The sequence below is a fragment of the Pinus tabuliformis genome, chromosome 2_2, assembly GCF_031772625.1.
Source record: "Pinus tabuliformis cultivar Carrire ecotype Pingquan chromosome 2_2, CPIR1, whole genome shotgun sequence".
NCBI classification, from domain to species: domain Eukaryota; kingdom Viridiplantae; phylum Streptophyta; class Pinopsida; order Pinales; family Pinaceae; genus Pinus; species Pinus tabuliformis.
Genome location: NC_142300.1, coordinates 225,264,690 through 225,284,036, shown reverse-complemented (window position 1 = coordinate 225,284,036; position 19,347 = coordinate 225,264,690).

The window sequence follows — 19,347 nt, the reverse complement described above, 5'->3', positions numbered from 1 at the left end:
CTTCCACGATTGCGGATTACTCGATCAACCAAAATATTAAAAGGGGAAATTTGTGTTTCCGAACTGAATGAATTTTATTAGACGCTTTTAGACACAACTTGCTTTTTCAGTTTTAAAGAGTCGAGAAAAAGCTAAAGATGACTCTAGTCTCCTTCGATGTTTTAACGAGCCCGAAGTGACAAATGCTCGGATGGACTTTTTCTGTTATAGAGTCTGAAAAAGGCCAAAAGAAACTGCTCTGGAGATCTAGGTAGAGGGTGTGCCAAACTTTTCGCAAAACCACAGAATACGTTTTACGGTACGGGTGGTCGATCTTCGTGAATGCTGTGTTCACTGCATTGCGATCAGTAGGGCGGCCGACACGGTTTCCTAAGGATAAAATATATATGCCTATAGGGGTCTCCCAATATATACGCGACGGTACGTGGGAGCACAAATCCGTACTAGCGCTACCGTCTCTCAGGAGGAATCACCCACCTTCTTAGAGATCGACAGTCACTAGGCTTAACGACGCCGGAACACGTCTCTAGCCTAGACCTCTATGTTGTGCGTTATGTTACAAAGCATTGTTAGGTTCATTCAGTTTATTTTAGGTTGATCTTTTTAAAGTTTGCCTTTCAAGGTTCACCACGAGACGTATGATACAAATTCCTAAATGCAGTCTAAGATGATAAGCAAGCTTTACAATCTTTCAACTTTGAAAATCCTAGCTACTAAGGGAAAAGAGAGCGACTATCTTTTCTCAAAGAGCAATCAACACACTCTAATGCACTTTCCCTAAATCCAACATGCAAGCTATCAGATGCAAAATGCACAATGCAGGTGTTTGTTTTCACTTTCTTAGTATAAATGCCTACAATGAAAGATTTTTGCACAACTTTGAATTTGCTTTTACAATGATCAAAATAAACAAGTTCACTTTCTTTGAAATCAACAAGGGTAGAAGAGATTACAATCACTTTGCAATTTTCGAAATAAAGACTTGTTTTGATACTTTGAAAGAGACAAATTCAAACCAATAAGCAAAAGTAAAACTATAATCAATATGAACAAACAACCAATGAACTCTCTTCTAAGATCACTCTCAATCAGATCTGAATCAAAGGCTACAGAAACACTACTTTACTCATGCAAAGGAAGACTGTAAATGACGCCACAAACACATAAAAACATTCACAATCTTTTTGTACAAAAATGGGGCAGAATTCAGGCAAAGAAAAGGGTTATCAGGCTAGCACCTATGCTGGTTAAAGGCTGCAAAACAGAGATCAAAACAGGACAACAAAGGACAAAGAACCCCAGCTGCTCAAGGCCACACTGGTTCAGCGCAGGTCCAACACTGTCAGTTTGACATTCAGCGCAGGTAGCCCCTTCGGGACCTGCGTTGAAATGCAGACTGCCTTCACAGTGCCTGCGCTGAAGAGAGAAACTCTCGTTTCTCTTGGTTTCTGGGTCACAAAATGCTCAAAAATCAACTGTTTCAGGCCAAATCAGAAACACAAGCAAGGTATAAACAGAGGGATGCTTTGATAGGGTACTAAAGACTATCACAAGGATCAATCAAATCATTTGTGGATCTAGTTTAGATCATAGACAAGTCCAACATACTGGATCAAAGCAGCAACTTTTACTTTGCATCCGGGAAAGATGCAGTTCAAAAATTGCTGTCAAGTCTATGAAGTAAACAAATGACGGAAACACAAATGAAATGAATAAACAAGTTCCTCCCCAGTGGATTCGCCAATTTGTTGTGGGGAAAAATGCCTATTTAGGACGATCCTATCCACCCAAGGTGTGAGAGCGCCTTAGCAACAAACGAATACAGCTATCATGATTACTTCCTTTATGAAATATGAAAGAGAGGAGATTAGCAGACTTACCGTTGTCTTTCGGTTGTCCCTCGAACTAGATCCTCTTCTCTTTGTGTGTCCACAGCTACTTGCCTCCTCGCTTGATCAAGAGAACAGCTACTTGAATTCCACGAGATCACAAGAGAACAGCTACCTGTGACAAGAGAACAACTACTTGCAACAAGAGAAGAACACAATACAAAGGCAAATATACATATTCATAAATGATTCAGGATTAGAAGTAAATCAAATATACTAATGAAATCATACAAAATACACCAGCATATAGGAAAGAATCAAGATAACTTTATTGAAAGTAACAGGATTCAGGAAGAGATACAACCCATAGGGCTCCAACCCAGCATCTCCTTCCCAGCAGAATGGAATTCCTTCTTCAGCTCCTTTCAAAGCATAACACACCCAATATTTCTAGCCACAAACCAACAGCAATTCTTTGCAAATACCAAATTCCAGCCTCCCTTGACCTCATGGAGAGAGATCTATATATAGGAGTTTTGGAGAGAGGATGAGTCAGCTTGAGACTGGTCTGAGACTGACTAGTGTCCTCTCCCACTTCAGTTCTTGAGTCCACTTGGAGGTTCTTGCTTCCACTTGGAGATTTGGAACCTCTTACTCATCACCAGTCGAATTCCCTGATCCAAGTGTCATTTTGGAAGCTTCCTGGGCATTGACACCTTGAGGAATGACTCTGCCACTTGTCCAAACTCGCTCAGCGCAGGTAGCCTTCTTTGCAGTTGACATTCAATGCAGGTAGACAGTGGAGCAGTTGACATTCAGCGTAGATGCTCAGTGGAGCAGTTGACATGATCCAGAATTGCCTTGTTTTGAGTGTTTTCAGGTGGAGAACTTTTGTGAATTGCTATGGTTACTTGGCCTTGTTCCTCTAGGGGTAGGAACAACATGTTTAGGGACTTTGGATCCCTTGATTATTGACATTTCATGCTCAGTGATGCAAGGCACAAAAATTTTTATAACATAGCAGAAAACAATGCTTCCACATCCTCATCCTTTCTTGAGAGTGCATCTGCAACAACATTTTACTTCCCTTTTTTGTAGATGATTTCAAATTCATAACCCAACATATTTGTGATCCATTTTTTCTGTTCTTCTAAACATAATATTTTTTCTAAAAAGTATTTAAGACTATCATGATCCATTTTTACCTTGAAGTGTCTTCCCATTAGGTAGGGTTTCCATTTCTTAAGTGCATGTAGTATTACCAACATTTCCTTCTCATAAATAGTTTGCTTGAGATGTAGCTGTACAAATACCCAATCGCCTACATCAAAACTTCTTTCGCTGTGATGTTGATCTACTTGTTGTTTCATTTGATTCTGCACCAAAGTGGCATTATCCTTTAAAAGTTGGAGAACTTTTTGTTGTTGCTCGATGTGATCTTTCACTGCTTGAATCTTTTTCTTCTTGATATGCCTTTCTATATTGAGAGTTTGAGCAGTGGTAATTTCTTCCAATGCATTACAAGATATGGTCGGATTCATTTCTTGATGCTCGATGTGATCTTTCACTTCTTGAACATTTCTCTTCTCAATATGTCCTTCTATCTTGATAGTTTGAGGAGTGGTAATTCTAGCCAATGCATTACAAGATATGGTTGGATTCATTTCTTCTTTCTCGATGTGATCTTTCACTTCTTGAACCTTTTTCTTCTTGATATGTCCTTCTATCTTGAGAGTTTGAGGAGTGGTAATTCTTGCCAGTGCTTTACAAGATATGGTCAGATTCATTTCTTCTTTCTCTGCGGTGGGTTCCTGGTGTATATCCCTTCTTTTGATGTTTCTTGATCTTTTTCTTCCTCCTCTTCATAATCTATGTAAAATAATTTCTTCTCAACACACTTATGACCTTTAGTGTATTTCCTATCACAATTGTAACAAAGCCCATTTTCTCTTTTCTTTTCCAATTTTTGTGGTGTAAACCTTGTAGGTTGTGGAAGGCTAGGAGAAAAAAAACTTCCATAATTATAGTCATGAGAGGTGGGATTCCTTGTTTCCATAATTACGCTTTCAATTTTTCTTGCCAACCTAAATTCCTTCTCCAATGAATCAGGTTCCCAAAGACGAACCTTGTGTTGAAGGTTATCCTTGAAAGTCCCTATGAAGACATCAACCATTTTCTTCTCTGGAATATCATTTACCCTTATATTCAATTTTTGGAAGTCCTCAATGTGTTGTACCATTGAACCCTTTTGTTTGAGATTTATCAATTGGCTAAAGAAGGTGTTTCTCTTTGTATCCTCATAATGTGATATCATTTCCTCCGTGAAAATTGACCACGTGACAAGTGGTTTATGAGAAAAAAGCCCTTTATACCATAAAAATTGATTCGATTCTAAATAATTAGATGCAATACATACCTTTTGTAACAGTGGTACACCATGCAGATCAAAATATTTCTCCATCTATAGTATCCAATTTACCGGATCCTTGTTATCAAACTTCCTCATCTCGCTTTTTCTTGATTTTAGGAGCTCGATCTTGAAACGATTGTAACTCTGTACTTTCGGATCTTTAATTCTGAAATTTTCGTCTGCAATAGCCCTCTAAGTCCTCTTTCTAAATCCACAAGTCTAATCATAATTGGATTCCTGAAGAAATATTTATTCCCAATCTCCTGCGATGACCTAATTATAGACTAGTTCAGTAGAGTTAACTTGTCGACATGCCATGTATCACTGTTTCAACCTTAGGTTCTAAAAGTTATATCCAAACAAAATACAGTCTATCCTCTTTCTATAAATTCCTATGACATTTCAATTTGATGCTCAGAGAGAAATTTATGATGATTTTTCCAAGGTCGCATGTTTAGTATTTAATTCAGGAGTATGCAAAAACCCTAACTTCCTCAGATCATATATCTGAAAATATAGCGATCCAAGATCTAAATTTCCGAACCAAGGTTTAGAATGAATTCTTCTCAAATGGGTTTTTTTCTTAGCTTCTGAAACTTCGTATCAAAAATTTTATAGCAAAAATTCCATGATGACTTGTATTAGATGAAATTCTGGAGCTTGCAAAAACCCTAACTTCCTAAGATCATATCTCCAAAAATATAGCAAGACAAGATCTGAAATTTGGACCCGAGGTTTAACGCAATGTTTTCTCAAATGGGTTTTCCTTTCGTTTCTGAGACATCGTAGGGAAAAAGTTATAGCGAAAATGTGATGATGACCTGTTTGGAGTAGTGAAACCCTAGAATCCAAAGCTCTGATACCAAATGTTATTAAACCATCTCACAAAAAGATAGAAAAGATAGATGAATGCCTTAGAAATAAGCCTCTTAGAGGGGGAAACCTTCTTTACATTACACAAATGAACAATTCTTGGATGATACAAATGACAAGACCTCCTTTCTATATATAGGAGTCTAAGGGGTTGTAATATAATCAGAGTCGACATAACAATAATAATGTAAGGGCACAATAATAACAATAGTGGGCTTCTATGGGGCATAATAATAACAATATGGGGACTACATGGGCACAACAATATAATAAGGGGGTTGTACTAATAACAATAAGGGGTTACACTAGTAGTATAGGGACCTAACATGCACCTATCCTTCAAAAAGTGTTGTCCTCAATGCTTGAGTAGTTCTTGATGCTTCTGTATAAAATTCTTGTCCTCCGTGTGAAATCTTCAGCGAGTAAGTTCTTCCACTTGATGCGATACTCTGAAATTGATCGATTTCATAGTTGTCGGGTTCTTGTTTCTAAGACTGTTCTAAGTTCCAATATGATTTTTCCTTCCTCATCAAGTTCTGGAAATATTGTTTGAATTGGGATCTTCTGCAACTTTTGAATGAGTATCCACACTTCTTTGTCCTTTCTTCCATTCATCCCTTTCTTCATTTAACCAATCTAGTTGGATAATAGAAATAACAATAAACAATGCTTCCACATCCTCATCCTTTCTTGAGAGTGCATCTGCAACAACATTTTTCTTCCCTTTTTTGTAGATGATTTCAAATCCATAACCCAACATATTTGTGACCCATTTTTTATGTTCTTCTAGAGATAATATTTGTTCTAAAAATTATTTAAGACTATCATGATCCATTTTTACCTTGAAATGTCTTCCCATTAGGTAGGGTCACCATTTCTTAATTTCATGTAGTATTGCCAACATTTCCTTCTCATAAATAGTTTGCTTGATATGTAGTCGTACAAATACCCAATTGCCTACATCAAAACTTCTTTCACTGCGATGTTGATCTACTTGTTGTTTCATTTGACTCTGCACCAAAGTGGCATTATCCTTTAAAAGTTGGAGAAATTGTTGTTGTTGCTCGATGTGATCTTTCACTGCTTGAATCTTTTTATTCTTGATATGTCTTTCTATCTTGAGAGTTTGAAGAGTGGTAATTTATTCCAATGCATTACAAGATATGGTCGGATTCATTTCTTGATGCTTGATGTGATCTTTCACTTCTTGAACATTTTTCTTCTTGATATGTCCTTCTATATTGATAGTTTGGGGAGTGGTAATTCTGGCCAATGCATTACAAGATATGGTCGGATTCATTTCTTCTTTCTCGATGTGATCTTTCACTTCTTGAACCTTTTTCTTCTTGATATGTCCTTATATCTTGAGATTTTGAGGAGTGGTAATTCTTGCCAATGCTTTACAGTATATGGTCTGATTCATTTATTCCTTCTCTAGGGTGGGTTCCTGGTGCATATCCTCTTCTTTTGATGTTTCTTGATCCTTTTCTTCCTCCTCTTCATAATCTATGTAAAATAATTTCTTCTTAACACACTTATGACCTTTAGTGTATTTGCTATCACAATTGTAACAAAGCCCTTTTTCTCTTTCCTCTTCCAAATGTTGTGGTGTAAACCTTGTAGGTTGTGGAAGGCTAGGAGGAAAAACACTTCCATAATTATAGTCGTGAGAGGTGGGATTCCTTGTTCCCATAATTTCGCTTTCAATTTTTCTTGCCAACCTAAATTCCTTCTCCAATGAATCAGGTTCCCAAAGACGAACTTCGTGTTGAAGGTTATCCTTTAAAGTCCTTATGAAGACATCAACCATTTTCTTCTCTGGAATATAATTTACCCTTGTATTCAATTTTTGGAATTCCTTAATGTGTTGTACCATTGAACCCTTTTGTTTGAGATTTATCAACTGGCTAAAGAAGGTGTTTCTCTTTGTATCCTCACAATGTGCTATCATTTCCTCCGTGAAAATTGACCACGTGACAAGTGGTTTATGAGAAAAAAACCCTTTATACCATAAAAAATGATTCAATTCTAAATAATTAGATGCAATACAAACCTTTTGTAATAGTGGTACACCATGCAGATCAAATATTTCTCCATCTGTAGTATCCAATTTAATGGTTCCTTGCTATCAAACTTCCTCATCTCGCATTTTCTTGATTTTCGGAGCTCGATCTTGAAACGACTGTAACTCTGTACTTTCATATCTTCAATTTCTGAAATTTTGGTCTGAAATAGTCGTCTAAGTCCTCTTTCTAACTCCACAAGTCTGATCACAATTGGATTCCTGAAGAAATATTTATTCCCAATCTCCCGCGATGACCTAATTATAGACTAGTTCAGTAGAGTTAACTTGTCGACGTGCCATGTATCACTGTTTCAACCTTCAACTTGTCGACGTGCCATGTATCACTGTTTCAACCTTAGGTTATAAAAGTTATAACCAAACAAAAGATAGTCTATCCTCTTTCTATAACTTCTGATGAAATTTCAATTTGATGCTCAGAGTGAAAGTTATGATGATTTTCCCAAGGTCACCTGTTTAGTATTTAATTCGGGAGTATGCAAAAACCCTAACCTCCTCAGATCATATATCTAAAATATAGCGATCCAAGATCTAAATTTTAGAACCGAGGTTTAGACTGAATTCTTCCCAAAAGGGTTTTTTTTTTTAACTTATGAAACTTTGTATCAAAAACGTTATAGCAAAAATTCCACGATGACCTATTTTAGATGAAATTCTGGAGCTTGCAAAAACCCTAACTTCCTCAGATCATATCTTCAAAAATATAGCGAGACAAGGTCTGAAATTTGGACCCGAGGTTTAGTGCAATGTTGTCTCAAATGGTTTTTTTTTTTGCTTCTGATACATCGCAGGGAAAAAGTTATAGCGAAAATGTGATGATGACCTCTTTGGAGCAGCGAAACACTAGAATCCAAAGCTCTGATACCAAATGTTATGAAACCAGCTCACAAAAAGATAGAAAAGATAGATGAAAGCCTTAGAAATAAGCCTCTTAGAGGGGGAAACCTTCTTTACATTACACAAATGAACAATTCTTGGATGATACAAATGACAAGACCTCCTTTCTTATATATAGGAGTCTAAGGGGTCATAATATAATCAAAGCTGACATAACAATAATAATGTAAGGGCACAATAATAACAATAGTGGGCTTCTATGGGGAACAATAATAACAATATGGGGACTACATCGACACAACAATATAATAAGGGGGTTGTACTAATAACAATAAGGGGTTACACTAGTAGTATAGGGACCTAACATGCCCCTATCCTTCAAAAAATGTTGTCCTCAACGCTTGAGTAGTTCTTGACACTTCTGTATAAAATTCTTGTCCTCCCATGTGGAATCTTTAGCAAGTAATATCTTCCACTTTATGCGATACTCTAAAATTGATCGATTTCGTAGCTGTCGGGTTCTTGTTTCTGTGAGTGCTCCAAGTTCCAATATGATTTTTCCTTCCTCGTCAAGTTTTGGCAATATTGTTTGAATTTGGATCTTCTGCAACTTTTGAATGAGTGTCCACACTTCTTCATCCTTCTTCCATTCATCCGTTGCTTCATTTATCCAATCTAGTTGGATAATAGAAATAGCAGAAAATAATGCTTCCACATCCTCATCCTTTCTTGAGAGTGCATATGCAACAACATTTTTCTTCCCTTTTTTGTAGATGATTTCAAATTCATAACCCAACATATTTGTGACCCATTTTTTCTGTTCTTCTAAACATAATATTTGTTCTAAAAAGTATTTAAGACTATCATGATCCATTTTTACCTTGAAGTGCCTTCCCATTAGGTAGGGTCGCCATTTCTTAAGTGCATGTAGTATTGCCAACATTTCCTTCTCATAAATAGTTTGCTTGAGATGTAGCCGTACAAATACCCAATCGCCTACATCAAAACTTCTTTCACTGCGATGTTGATCTACTTGTTGTTTCATTCAATTCTGCACCAAAGTGGCATTATCCTTTAAAAGTTGGAGAACTTGTTGTTGTTGCTCGATGTGATATTTCACTGCTTGAATCTTTTTCTTCTTGATATGTCTTTCTATCTTGAGAGTTTTAGGAGTGGTAATTTCTTCCAATGCATTACAAGATATGGTCAGATTCATTTCTTGATGCTCTATCTTTCACTTCTTGAACATTTTACTTCTTGATATGTCCTTCTATTTTGATAGTTTGAGGAGTGGTAATTCTGGCCAATGCATTACAAGATATGATCATATTCATTTCTTCTTTCTCGATGTGATCTTTCACTTCTTGAACCTTTTTCTTCTTGCTATGTCCTTCTATCTTGAGAGTTTGAGGAGTGGTAATTCTTGCCATTGCCATACAGGATATGGTCGAATTCATTTATTCTTTCTCTGGGGTGGGTTCCTGGTGTACATCCTCTTCTTTTGATGTTTCTTCATCATTTTCTTCCTCCTCTTAATAATCTATGTAAAATAATTTCTTCTCAGCACACTTATGACCTTTAGTGTATTTGCTATCACAATTGTAACAAAGCCCTTTTTCTCTTTTCTCTTCCAATTGTTGTGGTGTAAACCTTGTAAGTTGTGGAAGGCTAGGAGAAAAAACACTTCCATAATTATAGTCATGAGAGATGGGATTCGTTGTTTCCATAATTTCGCTTTCAATTTTTCTCGCCAACCTAAATTCCTTCTCCAATGAATCAAGTTCCCAAAGACAAACCTTGTGTTGAAGGTTATCCTTTAAAGTCCCTATGAAGACATCATGCATTTTCTTTTCTGGAATATCATTTACCTTTATATTCAATTTTTGGAAGTCCTCAATGTGTTGTACCATTGAACCCTTTTGTTTGAGATTTATCAATTGTCTAAAGAAGGTGTTTCTCTTTGTATCCTCATAATGTGCTATCATTTCCTCCGTGAAAATTGACCACGTGACAAGTGGTTTACGAGAAAAAAACCCTTTATACCATAAAAATTGATTCAATTCTAAATAATTAGATATGATACATACCTTTTGTAATAGTGGTACACCATGCATATCAAAATATTTCTCCATCTGTAGTATCCAATTTACCGGATCCTTGTTATCAAACTTCCTCATCTCGCTTTTTCTTGATTTTAGGAGCTCGATCTTGAAATGGCTGTAACTCTGTACTTTCGGATCTTTAATTTCTAAAATTTTGGTCTGCAATAGCCCTCTGAGTCCTCTTTCTAACTCCACAATTCTAACCACAATTGGATTCCTGACGAAATATTCATTCCTAATCTCCCGTGATGACCTAATTATAGAGTAGTTCAGTAGAGTTAACTTGCCAACGTGCCACGTATCACTGTTTCAACCTTAGGTTCTAAAAATTATAACCAAACAAAATATAGTCTATCCTCTTTCTATAAATTCTTATGAAATTTCAATTTCATGCTCAGAGAGAAAGTTATGATGATTTTCCCAAGGTCGCATGTTTAGTATTTAATTCAGGAGTATGCAAAAACCCTAACTTCCTCATAACATATATTCGAAAATATAGCGATCCAAGATATAAATTTCGGAACCAAGGTTTAGATTGAATTCTTCTCAAATGGATTTTTTTTTTAGCTTCTGAAACTTCATATCAAAAACGTTATAGAAAAAATTCCATGATGACTTGTTTTAGATGAAATTTTGGAGCTTGCAAAAACCCTAACTTCCTAAGATCATATCTCCAAAAATATAGAGAGACAAGATCTGAAATTCAGACCTGAAGTTTAGCACGATGTTGTCCCAAATGGGTTTTTTTTCGCTTTTGAGACATCGTAGGGAAAAATTTATAGCGAAAATGAGATGATGACCTGTTTGGAGTAGCGAAACCCTAGAATCCAAAGCTCTGATACCAAATGTTATGAAACCAGCTCACAAAAAGATAGAAAAGTTAGATGGACACCTTAGAAATAAGCCTCTTAGAGGGGGAAACCTTCTTTACATTACACAAATGAACAATTCTTGGATGATACAAATGACAAGACCTCCTTTCTATATATAGGAGTCTAAGGGGTCATAATATAATCAGAGCCGACATAACAATAATAATGTAAGGTCACAATAATAAAAATAGTGGGCTTCTATGGGGCAAAATAATAACAATATGGGGACTACATGGGCACAACAATATAATAAGGGGGTTGTACTAATAACAATAAGGGGTTACACTAGTAGTATAGGGACCTAACATGCCCCTATCCTTCAAAAAGTGTTGTCCTCAATGCTTGAGTAGCTCTTCATGCTTCTATATAAAATTCTTGTCCTCCCATGTGGAATCTTCAGTGGGTAAGTTCTTCCACTTGATGCGATACTCTGAAAATAATTGCTTTCGTAGCTGTCGGGTTCTTGTTTCTGTGACTGCTCCAGGTTCCAATATGATTTTTCCTTCCTCATCAAGTTCTGGAAATATTGTTTCAATTGGGATCTTCTGTAACTTTTGAATGAGTGTCCACACTTCTTCGTCCTTCTTCCATTCATCCCTTGCTTCATTTATCCAATCTGGTTGGATAATAGAAATAGCAGAAAACAATGCTTCCACATCCTCATCCTTTCTTGAGAGTGCATCTGCAACAACATTTTTCTTCCCTTTTTTGTAGATGATTTCAAATTCATAACCCAACATATTTGTGACCCATTTTTCTGTTCTTCTAAATATAATATTTGTTCTAAAAAGTATTTAAGACTATCATGATCCATTTTTACCTTCAAATGTCTTTCCATTAGGTAGGGTCGCCATTTCTTAAGCGCATGTAGTATTGCCAACATTTCCTTCTCATAAATAGTTTGCTTGAGATGTAGCCGTAAAAATACTCAATCACCTACATCAAAACTTATTTCACTACGATGTTGATCTACTTGTTGTTTCATTCGATTCTGCACCAAAGTGGCATTATCCTTTAAAAGTTGGAGAAATTGTTGTTGTTGCTCGATGTGATCTTTCACTGCTTGAATCTTTTTCTTCTTGATATGTCTTTCTATATTAAGAGTTTGAGGAGTGGTAATTTCTTCCAATGCATTACAATATATGGTTGGATTCATTTCTTGATGCTCGATGTGATCTTTCACTTCTTGAACATTTTTCTTCTTGATATGTCCTTCTATCTTGATAGTTTGAGGAGTGGTAATTTTGGCCAATGCATTACAAGATATGGTCGGATTCATTTCTTATTTCTCGATGTGATCTTTCACTTCTTGAACCTTTTTATTCTTGATATGTCCTTCTATCTTGAGAGTTTGAGGAGTGGTAATTCTTGCCAATGCTTTGCAGGATATGGTAGGATTCATTTCTTCTTTCTCTGGGGTGGGTTCTTGGTGTATATCCTCTTCTTTTGATGTTTCTTGATCCTTTTCTTCCTCATATTCATAATTTATGTAAAATAAATTCTTCTCAGCACACTTATGACCTTTAGTGTATTTGCTATCACAATTGTAACAAAGCCCTTTTCTCTTTCCTCTTCCAAATGTTGTGGTGTAAACCTTGTAGGTTGTGGAAGGCTAGGAGGAAAAACACTTCCATAATTATAGTCGTGAGAGGTGGGATTCCTTGTTCCCTTAATTTCACTTTCAATTTTTCTTGCCAACCTAAATTCCTTCTCCAATGAATCGAGTTCCCAAAGACAAACCTCGTGTTGAAGGTTATCCTTTAAAGTCCCTATGAAGACATCAACCATTTTCTTCTCTGGAATATAATTTACCCTTATATTCAATTTTTGGAAGTCCTCAATGTGTTGTACCATTGAACCCTTTTGTTTGAGATTTATCAATTGGCTAAACAAGGTGTTTCTCTTTGTATCCTCATAATTTCCTATCATTTCCTCCGTGAAAATTTACCATGTGACAAGTGGTTTATAAGAGAAAAAACCCTTTATACCATAAAAATTGATTTGATTCTAAATAATTAGATATAATACATACCTTTTGTAATAGTGGTACACCATGCAGATCAAAATATTTCTCCATCTGTAGTATCCAATTCACCCAATCCTTGCCATCAAACTTCCTCATCTCGCTTTGTCCTGATTTTAGGAGTTCGATCTTTAAACGGTTGTAACTCTGTACTTTTGGATCTTTAATTTCTATAATTTTCATCTGTAATAGCCCTCTGAGTCCTCTTTCTAACTCCACAAGTCTGATCACAATTGGATTCCTAAAGAAATATTTATTCCCAATCTCCCGTGATGACCTAATTATAGACTAGTTCAATAAAGTTAACTTGTCGACATGCCACGTATCACTATTTCAACCTTAGGTTATAAAAATTATAACCTAACAAAATAAAGTCTATCCTCTTTCTATAACTTCTTACAAAATTTCAATTTTATGCTCAGAGAGAAATTTATGATGACTTTCCCAAGGTTTCTTGTTTAGTATTTAATTCGGGAGTATGCAAAACCCCTAACTTCCTTAGATCATATATCCGAAAATATAGCGATCGAAGATCTAAAATTTGGACCGGAGGTTTAGATTGAATTCTTCTCAAATGTGTTTTTTTTTAGCTTCTGAAACTTCGTATCGAAAATGTTATAGCAAAAATTCCATCATGATCTATTTTAGATGAAATTCTGGAGCTTGCAAAAACCCAAACTTCCTCATATCATATCTCCAAAAATATAGCGAGACAAGATCTAAATTCGGACCCAAGGTTTAGTGCAATTTTGTCTCAAATGGGTTTTTTTTCTTCTGAGACATCGTGGGGAAAACGTTATAGCAAAAATGTGATGATGACCTGTTTGGAGCAACAAAACCCGAGAATCCAAAGCTCTAATACCAAATGTTATGAAACCAACTCACAAAAAGATAGAAAATATAGATGAATGCATTATAAATAAGCCTCTTAGAGGGGACAACCTCCTTTACATTACACAAATGAATAATTCTTGGATGATACAAATGACAAGACCTCCTTTCTATATATAGGAGTCTAAGGGGTCATAATATAATCAGAGCCGACATAACAATAATAATGTAAGGGCACAATAATAACAATAGTGGGCTTCTATGGGGCACAATAATAACAATATGGGGATTACATGGGCACAACAATATAATAAGGGGGTTGTACTAATAACAATAAGGGGTTACACTAGTAGTATAGGTACCTAACAAACATCGCAATCAAAACTCATCTAGGGATTCCAAAGGCCATCCACTTCAACCCATCAAATAGTGATTCCACCTCACAATCGTACATCACAAAACCATCATTAGATTGGTCTCCATCCAAGCCTTCCATGGCTTCTAGAGTTATTTTTACAACCAAGGCTTCTAGGTCTAGTAACTCAACCCATAACTGCCACCGAGATTCCAAAGCATTTGTCCAATCAAGGCTTCTAGGACTAGTAACTCAACCCAAGCTGTTACAGGGCTTCCAAAGCATTTGTCTAACCATGGCTTCCAAGAACTAATAACTCAACCCAAGCTAAGGAAACATGAGAACCAACCAAAACAAACATTGAAAGTAAATCCACGATCACCATGGATATCCAGGAAATAGAAAGGCTAGGTAATCCACTGTCAATCTAGACAATCCTCCATGCCAATGACATATCATGACAAAAAATCCACATGCATATGTCATGCATGCAAAAACGAGTGAAGGAAACGAACATGCAACTCAGTACCTGCAGGAAAATTCGATATTGCTATTGATGTTGATGCCTTCTTATGCTTTCCTGCTCTTCCTTTGCCTTCTTGCTCCAAGAATCCAAGTATTCCACACCCTCCAAGAGTGCTCCAAGGAAACTCTAAGTCTCCAAGAATATGAAAGAGAGAGAGAATAGAAAATAGCTCCACCAAAACATGCCAAAATCTCGCCTACTGATCATCAGAAGTTTTTTATCAATGAGGCATCTATTTTCTTCATTTTCCATTATTTTTCTTGAATTTCCTCCTCACATCCAACATGTGACCTTTCACCTTCATTTTCTCCTAATTTCCATTATTTTCATAAATAAAATATCAATTAATGCCTCACGCCTTTCCAAAGCCTTAGACATTGCCTTTGCCAATTTCCTAAGCCATAATAAACCAAATCAACATCCATTAGGATTTTCCCCCCACCATTCAGCACGGAATACATGTCCCATCATCCATGGTATTTATATATTTTACATGAGTTTTTAATCAGGGCTATTACAGAACCCTCCCCCTTAGGGGAACACTGTTATCAGTGTTCATTGACACCTATAACCAAAAAGACATCTGAAAACAAAACATACTACCCATGGAGCTTTATAGCATAGCTTGTTGCAGTATTTATAATGACCACTAATGAAACATGACAAACATACCGTTCACTGGATATTTATAACACAACTCATTACGATATTTACAATAATAACCACATATAATTATGCACATTTGCTTCAACCAGCAAATAACCATACTATCTAAAGAGCTTTATAAACTAGCTCGATACAATATTTACAATAATACACACATATACAGATATGCATATTTTCTCAACCAACAAATAAAAGGATACGATGCATGCATCCACAATAAAGGAATCTAGAGGCTCACACCTCCACCCTCAAAGTAATATCAGGATTCACTTCCTTCCCAGGAAGTCCGGAATCCACTACAAAGTCAAATTTGCATCCAATGTCTAGCACTACAATCCTACACCACTTGTCCTCTCAGTGAATAGTTATCAGCTCATTGTTTCAGGGTGCACTCCCAATGTGCATTTGATTCCATATGGAAATGCTAATGACCAAAACTAATCCATCCATGACCTTCCCTTCTCTACTATACAGTCCCTCGGGCAATCCGGTCATCGCCTTTCGTGCAGTCACTCACCTTTCAAGTTCCGTTGGCACCCCCATCTCAGGTAGTCCATCCCTTGGCAAAGCTTCCTCACATTAGAAGATACAAAAACCAAGGCATATCCCTGCATTAAAACCATGATGCCAGTCATAAAATGTTCATGGAAATTAATGGACACTAATGGGTACTAATGTCCCACAATGGACCTGCTCTTAACATGCTTTACTAGTGTACGACTGCATGTTCCAATTTCTTTCACTATTACTACTAATTCTTGCAATCAATTTTAGCCACTCAACCAAGAATGTTGATGCATTCTTGTTCCAAGCACATAATTTCCATTAGATTCTAAATAAATTGAAATAACTTCAAATCATACCTCATTGGTGGCTCACCAATAAGGTGCACTTGCAATCCTATTTACTTCCTGTCACAACAAGTCAAACTAGCATATTTGACCAAATCATCATGTAACATATCACATCAGGTTAGCTTGAAACACAACCATCATAGATCAAAATCATAAATCACATGTAACCATCATAAACCATAATCATAGATCACATGTAATCATCATAGACCAGAATCATAAATCACTTGCATAATAAAATTGAATTAAAATATTGATACTTATCCTTTAATCAATCCTTGGCTTCCAATTATGTCCTTATTCCATACACACTCCGGATTAGTTTCCTCACCCAACAAACAACCAGTGCCTTCTCCTCAAGTGTGTGCACAAACACATAGTGTACATCCCACACATACAACCACACACAGCATACCACACCATGCAATACATGCATTACACCTGACATACAAAACATACACCTACACCCAGTGTACAACACACACAATACATACGTACACAATGTACATCACAAGAAATACATCTGCACACAATGCGTGACACCATAAAATGCATACACATGCACCTAATATACAATAACAACTCATACAACTATACTCGATGTACAATGCCACATAATTCATGTACCCACATAGAGTACAACACAATGAATACACATGTCATGATACCACGGCTACACAATGTACATACATAGTATCACGTGTCCACAACACAACATGTACGACATGCACATAATATCACACGTACACAAGTATCATATGTACAACATGTACACAGTACCACCTGTACACAACACCACCTGCACAATATGTGCATAGCATCACATGTACACGACACTACCCGCACAACGTGTACACAACGCCACATCTACACTGCACCACCTATACAATGTGTACACAATATCACATGTACACAACACTACGTGTCCACAACGCCACATGCACGACATGTACACAACACTACCTACACACAACACCACTTGTACAACATGTACACAGAACTACATGCACACAACACCACTTGTATAATCATGCACACAACACCATATGTACCTAGCACCACCTATACAATATGCACGCAACATCATAGGTACATAGCACTGCACATCCAACACGTACATAGCATCATTTGTACATAGCACTGCATATAAACCTGTACATAGTCCATCTATGCCTGTCATTGCATATGTAATATTCACACAACACAATTTGTACCATTCTGTACATAGCATTACATAAAAATATGTACACACACTATATATATTGATCCCTGTTGACTCAATTTCCGGATTTAACCAAGATATTTTGCTTATGTGATGTAGTAGAATTTCATTTATAAGAGCATAAATGAACATATATGCATACTTAATCAAATGGAAACATAATGACGATTAGAAACTCATAAACGTGAGACGTTGATAACGGAGTTCGTCCAGTGTGGATTACGTCTCTGGGCCCGGTGTTAAGATGGTGTTTGCCGCTTCATTCACTACTGGAAATGGTAAAGATGTACATGGACTATGTTTTCTATCATACAAGGATATGTTCCCTCTACATAAGTGGCGAAGTCTCTCCACGAGACATTCCTCTACAGGAGCTATCACTCACAATAGACCTCCTATCATCATGACATAATCTTACACATGGTGATAATGAGTATCCCATCATCATGGCATCAAAGGGATCTCACCTAAAACACCCATGGTGACAATGAGTATCCTGCCATCATGGAAACAAAGGGATCTCAATCAAAACATACATAACAATCAATGATGAATACATCTCACATGAAATAGACACAAATATTCTACATTATACATCAAACGGGAATCAAGAGTACATAATACATCTCATAGCAAATGATAAATGAAGTACATGGCAACACCACTTCATATAACTCAACCCTGATGTTGGCTGAAGAATGGAATACTCAACTACTGGATCTAAATGCACCATCGAAATCGTGGAGTCGAATGGCATAAAATCGACTATCCACACTCTGAAATCTGACACTGTCACTCCAATCTAGAAAATTGCCAAAAAATAGAAGGCTTAGCTACAAAAACTGACTGCACCACTAAATTTGTGTCATCAAGAGGTATAAAATCGACTATCCATTTGTCAAATTCTGACACCGGAAAAATATGGGCCTGTAGGAATCTTTTAGAATCCCTTGTGATTCTCCAAAGATTCCCTCCTCTGGGTTGACTGGAGATCTGCAAGTCAAATCAGAAAACTGATCTCGCCATTGAGATCCTTGCGAACTTCTAAGAAAAATGAGTATAAAGTTAGCTGCATTTTGAATCTAGAAAATTTCAGCCTTCAAGGAATCTGGAAGATTCCCTCAAGATTCTCAAAGATTCTCCTCCACTAGAATCTGCAAATCCACTGCTTAAAAGGCGAATCCAACCTCGCCATTGCGTTCCCTGTGAAAATCTGATAAAATGGTTGTAAACTTGATTACATTTTGACAAAATGAAATTTTACCTCCTAAGGTATATTTTTAGCGTCTTAAGATTCTCTGCAAAAATTTTGTCTCGAAAAACATGCCATCTGATGAGCCCCAAAAATGGATAATTATATGGGCTCATTTAGCCTCCTAATTCGACTTAATCCACCATTCTCATTAGTTTATTGCATGTTTTTTATTATTTTTAATAGAGTGAATTGGGTTAGTCATTATGCCAACAAGTCTAATGTGTGCTTTATGCAGTCTTTTTGGTCAATTTGGAGACAAAATCAAAGGTTTAAATGAGCACTTGGCAGAAAAATTCATGGAGAGGATTTTTAGGAAGGTGTCCCCTTCATATATGGGCCCTTACCTCGAATTCTCCACCATCAGCTTGGAGTTCAAGGGCCACCACATCAATTATCACAAGGGCAGCCGAGCAAGGGCTAGTAAAGGTGTTGTTAACTACAAGTTTTGGCAGCCGAGTTCCTAAAGTTTAGGAGGGCTATTGGGGTCCTCAATTTGTATAAATAAGAAGGCTTAGGGCCTCATTTCAGCTAGTCATTTTGTAGGCAAAAGTTAGCTAGTTTGTAGTTCGATTTTAGTCATTTTTTAGGCAGTAGATTAGCTCTACATTT